The following is a 15,094-nucleotide window of genomic DNA, read 5'->3' on the forward strand; positions in this document are numbered from 1 at the left end:
GAAAATAAACAAAATCTTAAAAGCTCAAACTAGAATCAAAGCATAATTGTCAAGGCAGACTTTTAAATAACATTTGGTACACCAAAATTAAACATACTAATCTTGGATCTAGAGCTAAGGCAATTTAGAAATAACCAGTGGGTGTAATTCCTAACAAATACATTTGGTGTTAAGGCACCCTTAAGTGAAATTAAAAAAGAAAAAATAAAAAGGCTGCTAAAAGTTTACATAAATCAGCTCCCAGTTACTGTGTTTCAGAGTAGCTAGAGACCGGCAGTTTCTTCCTTTTGAGCACAATGGAAAATTCAAGACTGCAAAGTTTTCATCAAAAACAAATTAGAAAAAAACCCTCCTAGAACTGCAGACTGCACAGAATTATCAAAGCAAAGCTTCTGGGTTCTTTCCTTCCAAAGGACACAGACAAAAGTGCCCTGCACTGCACCTTCTGCTTCTACCCCTTTGCTCTTTCCAGTACAGCATGTTTGCCACGAGCAGAAACTCTGAATTGCTACCTCAGGCTGTGGAGAGCTGTGGCCCAGGCTGTTCTCTAGGAATACTTGGAATGAGGCAGTGTGCAGCAGAGAGACGGCTCAGGACCCACGTTTGGATCTGTGCTCCTCTGCTCCTGTCCCAGTGTTGCAGACTGCCTGGGAGAGGCTGCACGTCAGCCTGTGTGAAACCATTGCCACAATCACAGCCTAAGGGGGAATCACCGGGCCTTTCCCAAGGCTGCACCCCACACTGTCCTTGCCACATTTCAAATGCCTTGATTTTTACACAGCCTGCACCTAAGTTATAGTTTCCTGCTCATTGAGGAATACCCAAACCTGTGGAACATGGAATACCAATATTGATAGCCTGATGCCAATACATAAGGAAGATCAAGAGCTAATGCAATTGGTTCTGTTCACTTCTGCACACTCCAGAAGAATATCCCATTTGCACTTAGCTCAAACAGGGCATATCAGGATCACTGGTGACCACCCTGAATGCATCCTTTGAAAATTCCATACTGCTTGTGCTCCATGTGGCACTTACACAGAGAATTCACCTGCTGATCAAGAGCAGAGATTTCTAACACTGAAATTGTGACTGCCTGCTCAAATGAACACAGGGCTAAACTATTGGAGGGAACAGCTGGAGCTGTACCATGGCAGGGTTAGGGTGGATTTTGGGAAAAGGTTCTTCACCCAGAGAGTGCTGGGGCACTGAACAGTCTGCCCAGGAATCTGGTCACAGCACAAGCCTGAGAGAGTTCAAGGAGCATTTGGACAACGCTCTCAGCCCAGGGCAGGATTGTTGGGGTGTCTTGTCCAGGCCCAGGGGTTGGACTCAGTGATCCTTATGTGCTCCTTCCAACTCAGCTTATTCTGTGATTCTACTCAAACAGAGGGCTGGCAGGAAAATGTCATTTCTGCCCTGCAGCTTTCCCAAATCTCTCCAGAGAGCTGTGCAGGTATGAGCTGCCCCCTCTGGGGCCAGACCACCAAGGTGTGGGGCAGTAGGACCCTCTGGTGACATCTGCTTCTCACTATTGAGGGATACTTGGGATTACCCAAAAAGCCCCAGGAAGATTAATTTTCTTAACTTTACAAAATGCTGTTGCTAGTCTTAAGACCACTTATTGAAATGCAAGATTCTGCATGTCCTTGCAAGGATTTTATATAATCTTGATTGTTTCTTAAGTGAAGGTTCATAAACACAATCAAAACACCATGGCTTGATGTCTTCCTCAGACTTGTGTGCCTATTTCATAAGTGGAGAGGTAAGATTTACTTGTACCGGACAGACACAAGAGCAGAGCAGCAAAGCCCCAGCAGCAGGTGCTGCACAGCCAGCCAGGCCTCCCTGCTGCAGAACACAGCATGCCAGTGATGTGGGAGATGTAACCTGCCTCCCAGCCCAAAAAGGCCTGCAGCAACCTGGAGCCCACCCCCCATTTTCTTTTTTCTGAACTTTCATCCACCCCCTTCAGGATGGGCTGCGGCCTCCTCACTTCCTCATGGCAGTTGCACAGTTCCCCAACGCTGTTCTGCTCAACACCTTCCTCCCCACGCTGCCAGAGCCCTTGAGCCCAGCACAGGACAATGGGGAACAGCAGCTGTCGTGGGATGGCTTCAGGAATCAGAGGTGGCCACCAACCCACAGACCCTGAGCTGGGAGGCTGGAAATATGGAATTGCACAACAGGAGAGAAAGCTCTGGTATTTCACTTTCCACCCAAAGAACACAGGACAATAATTCTCAGCACCCTGTCAAGAAAAGTTTCCCAACACCTTTTTTTGTAGACCATTTTTTGGGTCTTCTTTAACTGAAAGGAGCAGCTTTGTACCTCACAGCTTTTAGTTTTCAGAAAGCAGCTACATAAGCCCCTCATCAATACTTAAAATGAAAGGGATGGCAGAATTTGGCTGTGTAAAGCTGCTGGAAAGGGCAAAGAGACAAAAGGACAGATGCGAGCAGTGGGCGAGCTGGGAAACTGATACAGCTCCATGCCACCAACAGCTTCCAAACAGTAGTTTCCTGTTACTGTGCTTCTGTAAGAAGTCATGCAGGCTCTTGTGTGCTGGGGCATAAAATTTAAGACTAAACACTGTCTTAACCCTCACAGCTCAAGAGAATACTGGCACGTGGCTGGAAAAGGAGCTGCCCTTCGGTGGCACATCTGAGGAGACCATAAGAGCACAGAAGCCAGAACTCCACCTGATCAGGAAGTGAGAAAACTCTGTTAATTCACAGAATCACTGTTAACTACAAGGAAAGATGGTCTAACAGCAGACTACACATGGATTTAGGGTACCTCTGTTTATTTTGGTGCTCTGGAACAGGTTTCTTACTGATCAAGGAGCAGATCACTTAGAACCGAAGCAGGAAGTATCACCTCTGATTTGAAATTACACAGAAGTAAATGTCTACATTTCTTCAAGGATCTCAGGGGTTGTTTTTTGTCTCACAACTTCCCTCCTATGAGTATTGAGGAAGTACTTTCTTATGTGACACCACAACTGCAAGGTTGAACTTATTTAATATTGGGAGACAACAAGAGGTGTTATGCAATTGTACAAAAAAGAGTAAATGTTTCTATAAGAAAAATCTAAATAAATATGACTTAATCATTCGCTGACAGGGGAGTGGTTGGTTCACAATGCCATAATCTCAATTCCACTAGACCTCATTTAAACTGTTGGGTGGAGTTCTCAGCCCCAATTTAAGATTAATAATTAAAGTCAGCGAAGACAGGAAAAAGTGAGTTACAAGAAGTGAGTTGGTAGCGTATCACCTGTTTCCCAGTGAAAACACCACCCAAAAGAAGATCTGTGAATCTGTTCTGGAACCTGAACAACTCAGCAACTTTAGGTGTTTTAGTGTTAATTTGATCAGGAGTAAAACACACCCTCCTGATGAGAGAAGAGAAAGGAACCAGCAATCCAGAAGACACGGTCCAAGTTTTTGACAAACCTGGGAAGCACAACCCTTAGGGAGCTGAATAATAGCAGAGCCACAGTGATTGACTGGGAGGCTGCCAGTGGAGACAAGAGGGGTGAGCCAGTCTCTCCTGCCATCACATACTGTAGCTTGGGCCAAACCCCCAGGGCACTGACAGCAAGGCACATCGAGCACATGGGTGCCCTGCTCCTCTGGTCTCCCCTCTACACAGGGAACAGGCACGCCTGCGTGGCTGCTCGTGGGCACTGTGACTGGCACAAAGGCTTCTCTCCATACTAGAGACCAAATGAAATGAAAGCAAGATTGAAAAATTACTCATAAGCACCTTGTGCCAAAATATCTGCTGATGACAAAGCCAAGGTGAGGGCTGATTGCTGCTAAAGGAAGTGGCCCCACTCCCTCCCTCGGTGCTCCTCTGAATCTGCTGTGACCAGCCTTGCTAAAGCTAAATCAGCAAAAGGCTGCTTCTGCTGCAGGTTCGAATGTTCTTCCTTGTGGCACAGACAAATATTGGTACAAAAAGATTCTATGGCAGGCATCCAGGAGGCTGCATCCCTCTGGTGTCACTGAACTTCAGTGCATGGTAACTTGGGACAATGATGCCTCTAAACAGGAAAAACTTCATTAGACCCACATTAAAAAAAAAAACTTCATTAGAGCCATAGAGCTTGGATGGAGAGAGCAAATGCCTCGAGGGTCAGTAGAAATCCCATAGGAAGGAAACCTTGAGGCACAGGGAGAGCTGCTCCCTAAACTGCACACCCAAACCCAAAGCTAAAGCTGGAGGCAGACAGCTTCTCACTCAACTCCACACACTCCTGCCTCAACGGTAATGGCCGTTTGTGTGTTGCCAAACAGGGCACACGAACAAGAGAAGGGCATTCACATGTGCCTCACCAGCCAGTGTTTCTTCCTACAGAGCCACTGTCTCGAGATGCTGCTGGGATTGCTACAAAACCCAGACACAGGGGTATTTGAGTTTCTTGAGAGTTCCTTCTCTGGTTTCCATTGCAACAAATCCCGTGGATAACAGTGCAAAACCACCAGTTTCTTCAGAGTTAAGAAGCACCCAGTCTATTCTGAGAAACCTCTCACGCATTAGAAGGCAACATGTTCACTTTACCAGGATGGTTCATTTTTAGCCAAAGCTTCTAAACTCGTCTTCTTTCAGCAGCATTAATAGTTTTAGGTTACTACAGTTACAAAAGTTCTCTATTTTTTTTTTAATGGCTCTTTAGTGCACAAAAAGGTGGAGGTGCTCTCTTCTCCCCCTCCTACAGTACTATTGAGAATCTCCATCTTTCTTCCTCAGACCTTACCCCTGTCCAGACTCCGACGTTTTCCAGAGCACGTCTGCCCGGGAGCAAGGCAGCCAGCTGCACCCTCCCCGCTCACCAGTTCTGATGTCTTTCCACCCTCTCAGCCAAGCCCGACCTCTTAGTCACCGCTGGCAGAGCGGAACTCCGCTTTTCTTCCTCCCAGCTGACCCCTTCCTCTTCATCCTCCCAGACTTTCCAGCGGGGCTGGGGCGGGATGGAGCCCTCGCAGCCTGCGGCGCGGGCGGGCACGGCGGGCGAGCTGCCGCCCTCGCCCTCCCCTTGGCCACACGCCCCTCACAGCGGCGCGGGGAGCCCGAGAGGCGCTGCCCCGCACCGCCCGGCCCCGCAGGGAGCGCTGGGGGCTGCCGCAGAGCCCCGCACGGAGCCGGCCCGGCGCTGCGGGGTCCCGCTGCCGCTCCGACCCGCGCCGCCCCCGAGCAAAACCTCCCCTTTCCCCGAGCGGGACACGAGGGCCGAGCCGCCCGGCCCGGTCCAGCCCAGCCCCGCAGCCCCGGGCTCACCTCGCCGAGAGCGCGGCTCCGTCCCGCAGCGCCGCCCCCGCCGGACGGGACCGAGATGTCCCTCCGGGGCCGCCCCTCAGCTCAGCTCGGCTCAGCTCGGCTCAGGGAGACCCCTCGGGATGGACCCGAGCCCCGAAGCGGCGGCAGCGCCCCGCGGAAGGGCTCCACCCCCGGCGCTGCCGCTTTCGGCCGGGCGCTCTGGGACTTTTAATTCCCACTGTACCACTTAAAATTGTCCTAAGGACTTTTTCCCCCACCTCGCTCTCTCTTTCTCACTTGCAGGAGTTTGCGCTGTACCCCGCAGGCACGGAACCCGAGCCGTCCCAGCGCAGTTGTACCTACGCTGTCTCGCTCGAGTGGCGGTGCGTGACAGGGTGACCCACCCTGGCCAGAGACATTCCGACATCGGGAGCCGCTAATTACGGACTGGAGGAGGAGCAGGGGAAGGCGGAAACTTCTCACACCTGTGGGCGCCGAAAGAGATCTTATACAGTCACTAAAAATGGGAAACTGAAAATTGTAGTTAAAAAAAAAAAAAAAAAAAAAAAAAAAAAAAAAGGCAAGCAGCCCGTACCTGAGCTACTGACCTGTTGCTAAGCAAGTTTCAAACATACCCTCAAGCAGGAGGAACTTTTCTATTAAATTCCTGGCAATGATTGCTTAACAAGTTCTTAATGAGCGTGAACAAAGAAGGGAAATTTGGGCTTTCATTTAGAAGAGTGCTGTTGAGTGCTAGGCTGCTGTAGGGTGGAGTAAATTGCATTGGACTGTCACCAGAGATTTTGCGAAGCAGGTTAGGTGATAAAATCGAGAATGGTTTAGACAGATATTCTACCTGTAGCAAGAGTTGAACACGAGCTCTTTAGAGATGCTTTCCAGCCCCGTGTTCTGATTTCCACGATATTTATGTGTTACTAAGGTGTTACAAATGTTGTACCTGTGACAAACCTTTCCACCACATAAATAATCACATTGCTGCAAACAAAAACGCTTTCGCCGCAAACAAGTAATCTGAAATTGCATCTCCCGAACAATAATGCGTTATTTCTTTTATCAGAACAGGTCTTAATCAAAATTTAAGTTAAAAGAGATTTCAAGATATTTTCGTCTGTGCGGCTGAGCAGAATTTAAATTAATGAGAGAGTTGCTGCTCCTGAAGGTGTCAGTGCTCATCCTCCTTGGAGCATCCTGCTTGGATGCCATTCCTTGCCTGGTCCCTGGGTGGGAGCAGCCCTCGGATGCAGAGGGAGGCAGGATGGGGTTTGTGAAGCCCATGGGAGCGTTCAGGAGCCGGCAGATGGATCGAGGGGACTGCCACACACAGACACCCCGAGGGAAGGTGACAAAGGAGGGAAGGAGGGTCTGGAGGCTAGATCTCTCTCCATAAGAGTTCCAGAGCCAGCATTTGTGTCCCCTAGGGTTACTACAGCAGGGATGGTAAAAGTTTCTGGACATGGCGATGTACCCAACCAGCAGAATTCAGACCACCCGTGTGCCTCAGGGCTGTTTCACCAGCAGTTCCTGAAGCTTGAAGCAGGGCAGTACTCCAGGGATGCCATCCACACCACTCACAGGTCTGGGCTGGAGTATGCGGGGTCTCAGGGAACCAAGTCGGGGCGTGGGAAGCAAATAATCTACCCCAAGTCTCCGTGGAGAGCATAACAAGGTGTAAATCACTCTCCCAAAGCAGAGCAGTAGCATCATCACCTCTGAGCTAGCTCGACAGCTGCAAATCGCCGGCATGAAATAGTTTCCAAGCTTTGGGTCCGGTTTTGGTTTGATGAGCAGTTCCTATGTCATCTCTCAGCCGCTGAGGCGACTCCCGTGTGACCCGGGAGGGGACAGCCGCTGCGGAGGGGCTGCTGTGACAATACAGGCGGCTCGTCCTCGTCCCTGCCTCAAGTCAGCCAGCGAGCTGCTGGCCAGGGCTGAGCCCGCGGCTGGAAAGAGCTCCCACAGGATTCAGGGCTGTGAAAGCAGCGAAGGCACGGCTCGGCTCCCCCAGGCCGGCACGAGGGAGGGCTCGGGAAGGCGGGAGGGGGAAGGGGAAGGGCGCGGCGTGGCTGGCACCCAGCGATCCTGCCACGGGAGAGAGGGACACGGCACGGCAGGGCAGGGGGGACATGCCACGGGCTGCCCGCACACCGCCCAGGGGATGGAAGGCAGGCAGGCAGCCAGCAGGGTCTCCCAGATGTTACACGTGCTCAGCCCTCGCAGAATCGGTCTCCCAGATGTTTTACATACCATTTCCTTGGAGGACAGGTTGAGCCCAGAGCTGCGCATTTGCCAGTGTGGTAAATGGGGATAAGCAAGGGCACGATCTTGCCCTTGGGGCTGTTTGTTCCTCCCTGAGGGCAGTAGTCTCCTGCAGGCACAGCGGGTCTGGTGCAGCCCTGCTCCTGCCTTTCCATCCAGCAGCTCATCCTGGGGTGCTGCAGGTGGTGACTGTGGCTGGGCTGAAGGACACTCACACCTCCTCTCCTCCCTCATGCTCTTCAGCCTCAGCTGTTGTCTTGCGGTCTCTTGTGACTTTGCTTTTAGCCAAACAGAAATTTTTCCTTTGGAAAAGCAGATCAAACCCTCTTGTGATGCTGCCAGCAGCCCTTGTCTGGCCAGGAGCCAGATTGCAGACTGGGACCCTTAAAACACCTGCATTTTTTGTGCCATGGTATTCCCAATCAGCCTCAATGGGATTGACACTGGAGTGTGTTCCCATTCCCAGGTTTTTTTGATCAAGTTTCTGTGAGAGGAAAGAAGAATAAAACTACTGAGTGGCTTTGCTCACAGACACTCACAGCTTGGAATGAAGTTCCTGAGCCTCTAATAAGAGGTTTTTTTTGTTTTTTTTTTGTTTTTTTTGTTTTTTTTTTTTTTAATGAAGCTGGCAGAAACAGAGAAATCCTTTTAGAGGCATTAGGACATTATAATATTTATTGATCAGTGTGCACCAACCCTGGTTTATGCACTCTGATACATTTTGCCAGTTGAGTCAAGAATGATAATAAACATCATGTCCAGCAAGTGGATTAATAATGGAGATGCGATGTGAGAGTCAATGGAGCACTGAGAGAAATTGGAATGGCGTGGAACCTTTGGAGAGAAGGCAGGATGACTGTTACATAATTTAAACCCAAAGTGAGGTGTTCTACCACAGACAAAAGGCCAGCAGCCCCCTGCTCTGCACAATAATGGCATAGCAGGTCTCTGCTTCAGCTTTCTCCCCATTCCAAGAATCCCTAAGGGCAGCTCCCCTGTAACTACAGCCGGCAGCAGGGAGACCTGGAAACATTTGAGTACATGGAAATGAAGTACTTGTTTGTCCCTTTCTGTAGGAACCTGAGATTGCAAAAGCTTTCCCTGGCCCAAGCCCAAAGTTAGAGAGTACTGAATTAATCATCACTGCCAAATTGGTTGGATCATATTGTAATGTGTCATGCTGATTGTACAAAATAATTTTAATTTCTATCACATTTAAATAGATTTAGCCATATTCAGAATTCAAATGCCATTTCAAAATGAGTATTTGTTTTTGAGCCGGAGGGAAAATGTTTCCATAGAAAATGTCAATTTTGTAAAAATTTTGTGTATTTTTAATTCACCTCACCATATTTCCTTTTAGTTTCAGTACTAATTAAAAGTCACTTCTTCGTGCCAGAACCCCAGTTTGAAAGAAATACCCGAAAGCCCCGAATCACTGGAAAAACCCCAAAGTAACTCCACCAATTACAGCAATGGACAAATTTTATAGCTACTAATAAGAACCCAGACCTGTAACGCTGTGCTCAGCCAGAGCTGCCAGTTCCCATCACTCAGGTGGTTCTGATGCCGGTACTGAGACCAAGTTACAAACACCCAGCGTTTGACTGCCCCCACCCCTCTGCTTACATTCACTCGCAAACATTTGTTTCTTGTCAGCCTGATGTTACCATTCACGGCTATAAAGTGAAGTTTCCCTGAAGAAAGGGAAGCAACTGCAGCATTTCCCAGATCTGGTGCAGTATGAGACAAAATCCTCTGTGCTCCACACTTAAACCCACTGTGGGGTGTGGAGGTAAATAAGGCAGCAAGGACACCCCAAACCCACCTGGACGCTGTATTCTATGTAAATAAAGGTAATTTTAAGCCTTTCTTTCTTCCCTTGGTCCTTAAGGATATTTGCTCTATTACAGCACTTCATGACTCTTAGGATGTGAATCACTCTTTAGTCAGAGGCCATTTGGAAGTAAAATACTTTTAGGAGTATAAACAGATGTAAAAGTCCATTTTCAGAAAACATGCCTGGCTCATTATTGATGCAGGGTTGCTCTTCCATGGTACTAATGCAAGATAGAAGATGGTCTAGTCTGAGCACTGGAGCTTTGTGGAGTTGGACATGTTATGTTTAAAAGTTTCCTCTTGAAGGGGTGAGCCATTTTGATATGAAACCTATACCAGTCTGAAAGCAGTGTGTGTCCCCAAGATTGCAAGGCAATGTGTGTTATCTATTGCAGTCTGTTAGAGATGTGGCAGTTATCTTCTGTTAACTGGGCGGTTTTCTTTATCTCTTCCACAAACCAAGCCTTCCTCCAGGGAGATATCTTCTGTTAATGGGCCATTGAGTGTCACTGCATGACTGACAAAATTACAGCATCCCACTGGGAGATGCTCTGCCCAAAGAGAAGAGCCAAGCATTCCTAACTGGATATAGTCTGAGATTTTTGAGACATCAGGACATCCACATGAGGACAACCTCTCCTACTGGATTCTCAGAGGAAAACCAGGCCCATCTACAGCACCACTGGATCTTCAGAGGAAAATAACACACTTCTACAGGATCCCTGCTCCAACAGAACCACATCTGTCACTGCAGGAGCCATCATTTAATGGGACTGCTACCATCACCCTGACCCACAGGGTGCCAGGTTTTATTCTGACTCTGTTAGTGTTGTTTTGTATTGCTGCATTATTTATTTTATTTTTATTTACTTCCCTAATAAAGAACTGTTATCCCTGCTCCCATATCTTTACCTGAGAGCCCCTTTAATTTCAAATTTATAACAATTCAGAGGAAGGGGTTTGCATTTTCCAGTTCAGGGGAGGCTCCTGCCTTCCCTAGCATTCACCTGTCTTTTCAAACCAAGACAGTGTGTCTGTCTGAGATTTCTGAGCCACCAAAACTAGTTTGTGAAACAGGCAGAAATCCTCAGGTAGAGGAATAGGCCTGGGTACATTGTGTGCTCGTCAGCCGCATCACAGCAATCATTTAACAGAGGTTTTTTCTTTCTTTGTGTGTTGCAAGAGGTTTTGTGTTTGTCTGCCTGAATTCCAGACCTGTCTGGTTTTCTGGCTGGTGGCATCCCTCCTTAGTCCTGCTTAGGTCTGCACTGGTCTGGCTGGGCAGAGCTCCAGACTGCGGAGCCAGAGGCCAGAGCCCAAATCTCAAGGATTAGCAGATGCTTAAGCACTGACCTTGCCTGGTGCTAGAGGTGCTTTATGAGCCAAAAATCCCACAACACTTATGCAAAGCAGAAACTACTCATCCCCAGGGAAATTTATTCTGCTCTGGGATGGGGCATGATAGCAGGATCAACAAACCCACCAAAACACCAGGGAAAAACAGGTCCACGGAAGATTTTCACTCCCCCTGAGACAACCAATGCCAGCACACAGCACTTACCGAGTTTAGAGTGAGTATTTAAATGTGAAATAGTTCTTTTGTTCATACTCAGAACTGCCGATGTTTACTGAGGTTTTCCGGGTTTCCACCAGGCTGTGGGTGGCTGAGTTAGTTACGGAACATTTTCTGCAGCTCATCCTCCCCCTAAAGCTTAATGGTCTTTCAACAACCCTAACGTTCTTCCCGGGCATTGTGTCAGGTTAAATGTTGTTTGATTTCCATTTGAAAAGCAGAATTAGTACCAGGGGTGTAATATTTGCCGTTACCTCTAATCATTCATCCTTAGCCACCCCTGGACTGATAAGGAAGGAGGAGCGGGCAGGGAAACCGGAGCGGTTTTCTGTAGTAGCCATGGAGTCGATAAACACGGCGGGGCTCTCTGCCCTGGCCAGTGTGTAAGGCACTGCTGTGTTCACCTGCCAGCAGGCAGGGCTGCCTTAAACCCACAGGAGGAGGGAAAACACCTTTGCCTACAGCAGCAGGGTAGGATTAAGGATTAATCCCATTGCCGTTACTGGGAAGTGCAAACAGTGAAGACAGGCACTTCGCTTTCCCGGCTGAAGAGCCCGGAGCAGGTGCAGCCTTCGGGCTGGTCAGGAGGCTCCTGCTGAGGGACCCGTGGCTGTGCCCTGCCCTGTGACACTGCAGTGACCGTGTTCTCCCTGAAGATGCTCAGGGCTCGCCCACTGCAGGCGGCTCCTCCGAGAGCTGCGGCAGTCGGGAGCCTCCATCAGCGCTGCAGCTTTGCTTTCTCTGGTTCCAGAGAGAAAATCTGGAACCAACAGCCAATCTGGAGTAGGTGAACCAAAATAAAACGAAGCTAAAACTAAGTGAAGCTAAAGGCAGCAGAGGTGTGCACAGTGGTAGTGGTGTTTTGGGGGTGGTCAGCGGGACAGGCCACTCCCGTGAGTGTTGTGCACAAGTGAAGTCCAGAGGATCATCCCCAAGCTGTGGTTTCCATTTCCAAGGGAAGCACAGAAACTCACGCCCTCCCCAGGTTTCCATCAAATGACTCTAAGGTGGCAAATGCCAGGATGAGCAGGGGCCACAGCTCCAATTTTGTCTCTGATGCAGCACCTGGCCCTGGGAGCAGCGACAGTGGGGACTTCCCTGCAGTGCATCAGCACTGACAGCCCAGATCTCCTGCCTGGAGCCATCCCTGCTGAGGGCAGAGCCCCTGAGCCAGCCTCTTTCCAGCCCTTGTACTCTGTGAGGAAAGGCACCTACAAAAGGAGCGCCAGCTCCTTCCAAGAGTGGCTGAGCTGGGAATACTCCTGGTGTGGATAGCAGGCAGCTGCAGCATGGCCAGGCTGGTCTCTCTCAGTGCATCCTCTCCCTGTCCTCCCTGCACCCTAAACACTTCCAGGGCAGCTCTTCTCCAACCACGAACACCACTGGCATGGGCAAAGCCCCCCCTGTGTTTTACAGCCCTTCTTTGTTCAGCTCCAGGCCCAGTGCTGTGGCCAGGCACTGCTTGCTGCTCAGGGCTGGTGCTCCTGCCCAGGGCACAGCCACCCCACTGCTCCCACAGCTGGAAATGGCCCTGCCAGCACCCCTGGGGAGGGAGAACCATCCAAAAACCACGGTGCTGCTGCTGCACAGGTAACCACGAGAGCACTGGGATAAAAAATGGCACAGAGACCTGCAGGGGAGCAAGGCTTTGCTGAGGGCAGGGTGCAGGGTCTGGGAGCTGCCCCCAGCAGCTGCCCTCACACACAGCTTACCTGCTGCCAGCCTCTTCTGTTTGCCCTGCAGGGAGCTGCTCCCAAAAGAGCAGGGAATTAAAGCAAACAGGAGCTGACCTGGGGCAGCCTCTCAACATGCCAGACTGTGAACCATGACAGCTCCAAAGGGGCCTCCCAGTGCTCTCCCTGGAGTGGCTGCCAGCATGTCAGGAGCAGGAGCCGGTGCTCTCAGCTGTCACGGTCACTGAGCCCAGAAGTGCCCTTACATGCTCCACTAATCTGTAAAACTAACAGTGGAGACCCCTCCTGCCCTCCTGGGGCCCTGAGGACACCTGAGACATTTCAGGCACAGGGGCATCTTCAGTTCCCAGCTGTTAGCTTCAAATTTTGGACATTAAGGATTTCTCTCAGGCACCGATGGCTCAGTACTGGATGCAGGTTTTTGTTCCAGCTGGAGGTCAAGAGGTGTGATCTGAGCCACCCAGAGGCATTTATTTGTTTCCCTCTATTGACTCACCTTGTGTTTTTCCCCACAATGAATGAATCAATCAATAGGATTATTACAGTACGAAAGAATATATGTTTGGATTTGCACAATGTATTTGAATAATCTGGCCAGGGTTTGGCCTGTGTGCCCTGAGTTCCTGTGGTTAACACAGAGCTACTGCACACATGCACAGTGCACCTGACTAATTCTGCTTGTTCTTTTCCACTCCAGAACCCAGCTGTCCTCCCCGCTCCAACACGATTCTGTGGGGTAACATCACCCACAGGAGTCTGCCTAGGGAGTTGATCCGGTTGCTCTGTACCTGCTGACCCCTGCAAGAGCACCTCCTCAGCGTCCCTGTGTGTCCAGAGGGTATCCCAGGTGCAGGGACAGGACATCTCATTGCACACATCTTGGTCCTGCACAGGACACTGCCCCTCAGCCCTTCCTAGAGCTCCCAGCTGCGCAGCTCCGGCTGTCCCCTCTGTCCCACCCTGCAGGAATGTCACGGGGCTCCTGGGGAACACAGCCAAGGAGTTCCATGGAACAGCCCAGGTGATCCTGCCTGTCCTGCCACAGCAGGCAGATCACTTCACCTGCACAACTTAATGGCAGCTAATCATGGCATGGTCCACTGGCTACCTGGTCAGGCCGCCCCTTCCAAAGGCCTTGGAAAAACCCCAGGTGTTTGGAACAGCAGTGGTGACTTCAAATGCCTACCTTGCACAGCTCTTCGTGGTGAAACAGGTGTGAGAAATTAAATAAAACCAAAAAGAACCCTAACATAATAAGGAACAGCAGCAAAGTTTTCAATTTCTTAATCCTCAAATCCCTCCCCCACTTAAAAGAAAAAACATTTTTTGTGAAGAAAAATTAAGGAAAGGCTGAGGGGCAAAAAAGCAAAAAAGAAAAGCCACTGATACCTGTGTGCCTGAGAGTTTTTTTGCAGGATGTGGATTTTGAGGGGTGCTGTGTCTCAACCTGAGAATCACAACAGAATGCAGGGAATGGACTCTTCCTGCTTTGTCCTGAGAGCAGAGAGACAGAGAATTATTTTATGGTCACAATTATGTGTGGGCCTGCAGATCCCATTTTCTTCCCTCTCCAAATGATGCCAGGGGATCATCTCACCCAGGACTATGAGACCGTCTGGAAAATATCATCCAGTGCATTATTTATTCCCTGTGCCAGAGGGATATTTATAGATAAAGTAAATAATGCTGTCACAATCCAAACAAATAAGGGAGGCTGCAAGGCAGTGGAGTGTTTCCTCCCCCATCTCTGTGCTTGGCTTTGCCCAAGGAGGGCCCAGCTGGGATCTTTTAAGTCCCTTCCAACCCAAATCATTCTATGATTCCATGATCCTTCCAAATTCAGCCAGTTTTGGAGAGCAGGTGGGAGCAATTGAACCAGGCCCTCACAGGACCAGCTCCCTCTAAGTCCCTTGCCCAAATCTGCTCCATAAAATCATGTAATGCTCAAAAGGCTGTATATTTTTGACACAAAATAGGGTAATTTCAAAGGAGTTTCTCACAAGAAGTGAAACCCTTCCCCTCAGCTGAGCAGTTCAGGTTATTATCCACTCTTTGGATCCAACCCACTGAACAAAATACTGCCTTTGCCTTTAGAAAGGAAAATCCATTGAGCAAGTTCAGGCCAGCTCTCATTACAGGCTTCCTAAATTTATTCATGGAAAATTAAATATTTTCTTTAGGTAGGCAGATAGGTACATATGTATGTCTCCAAAGTGGTTTCAGGCTCTCAGTTTGTAAACTAATGGATAAAATTCCCTTTGCAGCACTACCTAGTGTGGCTCCATGTTATTATGGTCATGGAAACGAAATGAAGAGCATGTGGCTGACCTTTCCCAGCTCAGTTCTGTCTTCCCAAAGGAAGTGTGTAGAATACCAATCACCTGGTTTAGCCTGTATTTCCTTTCCATTGGAGGTTTATCTCACCATTCCCAGAGGTGAAGGAAAT

The sequence above is a fragment of the Melospiza georgiana genome, chromosome 4 (assembly GCF_028018845.1).
Source record: "Melospiza georgiana isolate bMelGeo1 chromosome 4, bMelGeo1.pri, whole genome shotgun sequence".
Lineage (NCBI taxonomy): Eukaryota > Metazoa > Chordata > Aves > Passeriformes > Passerellidae > Melospiza > Melospiza georgiana.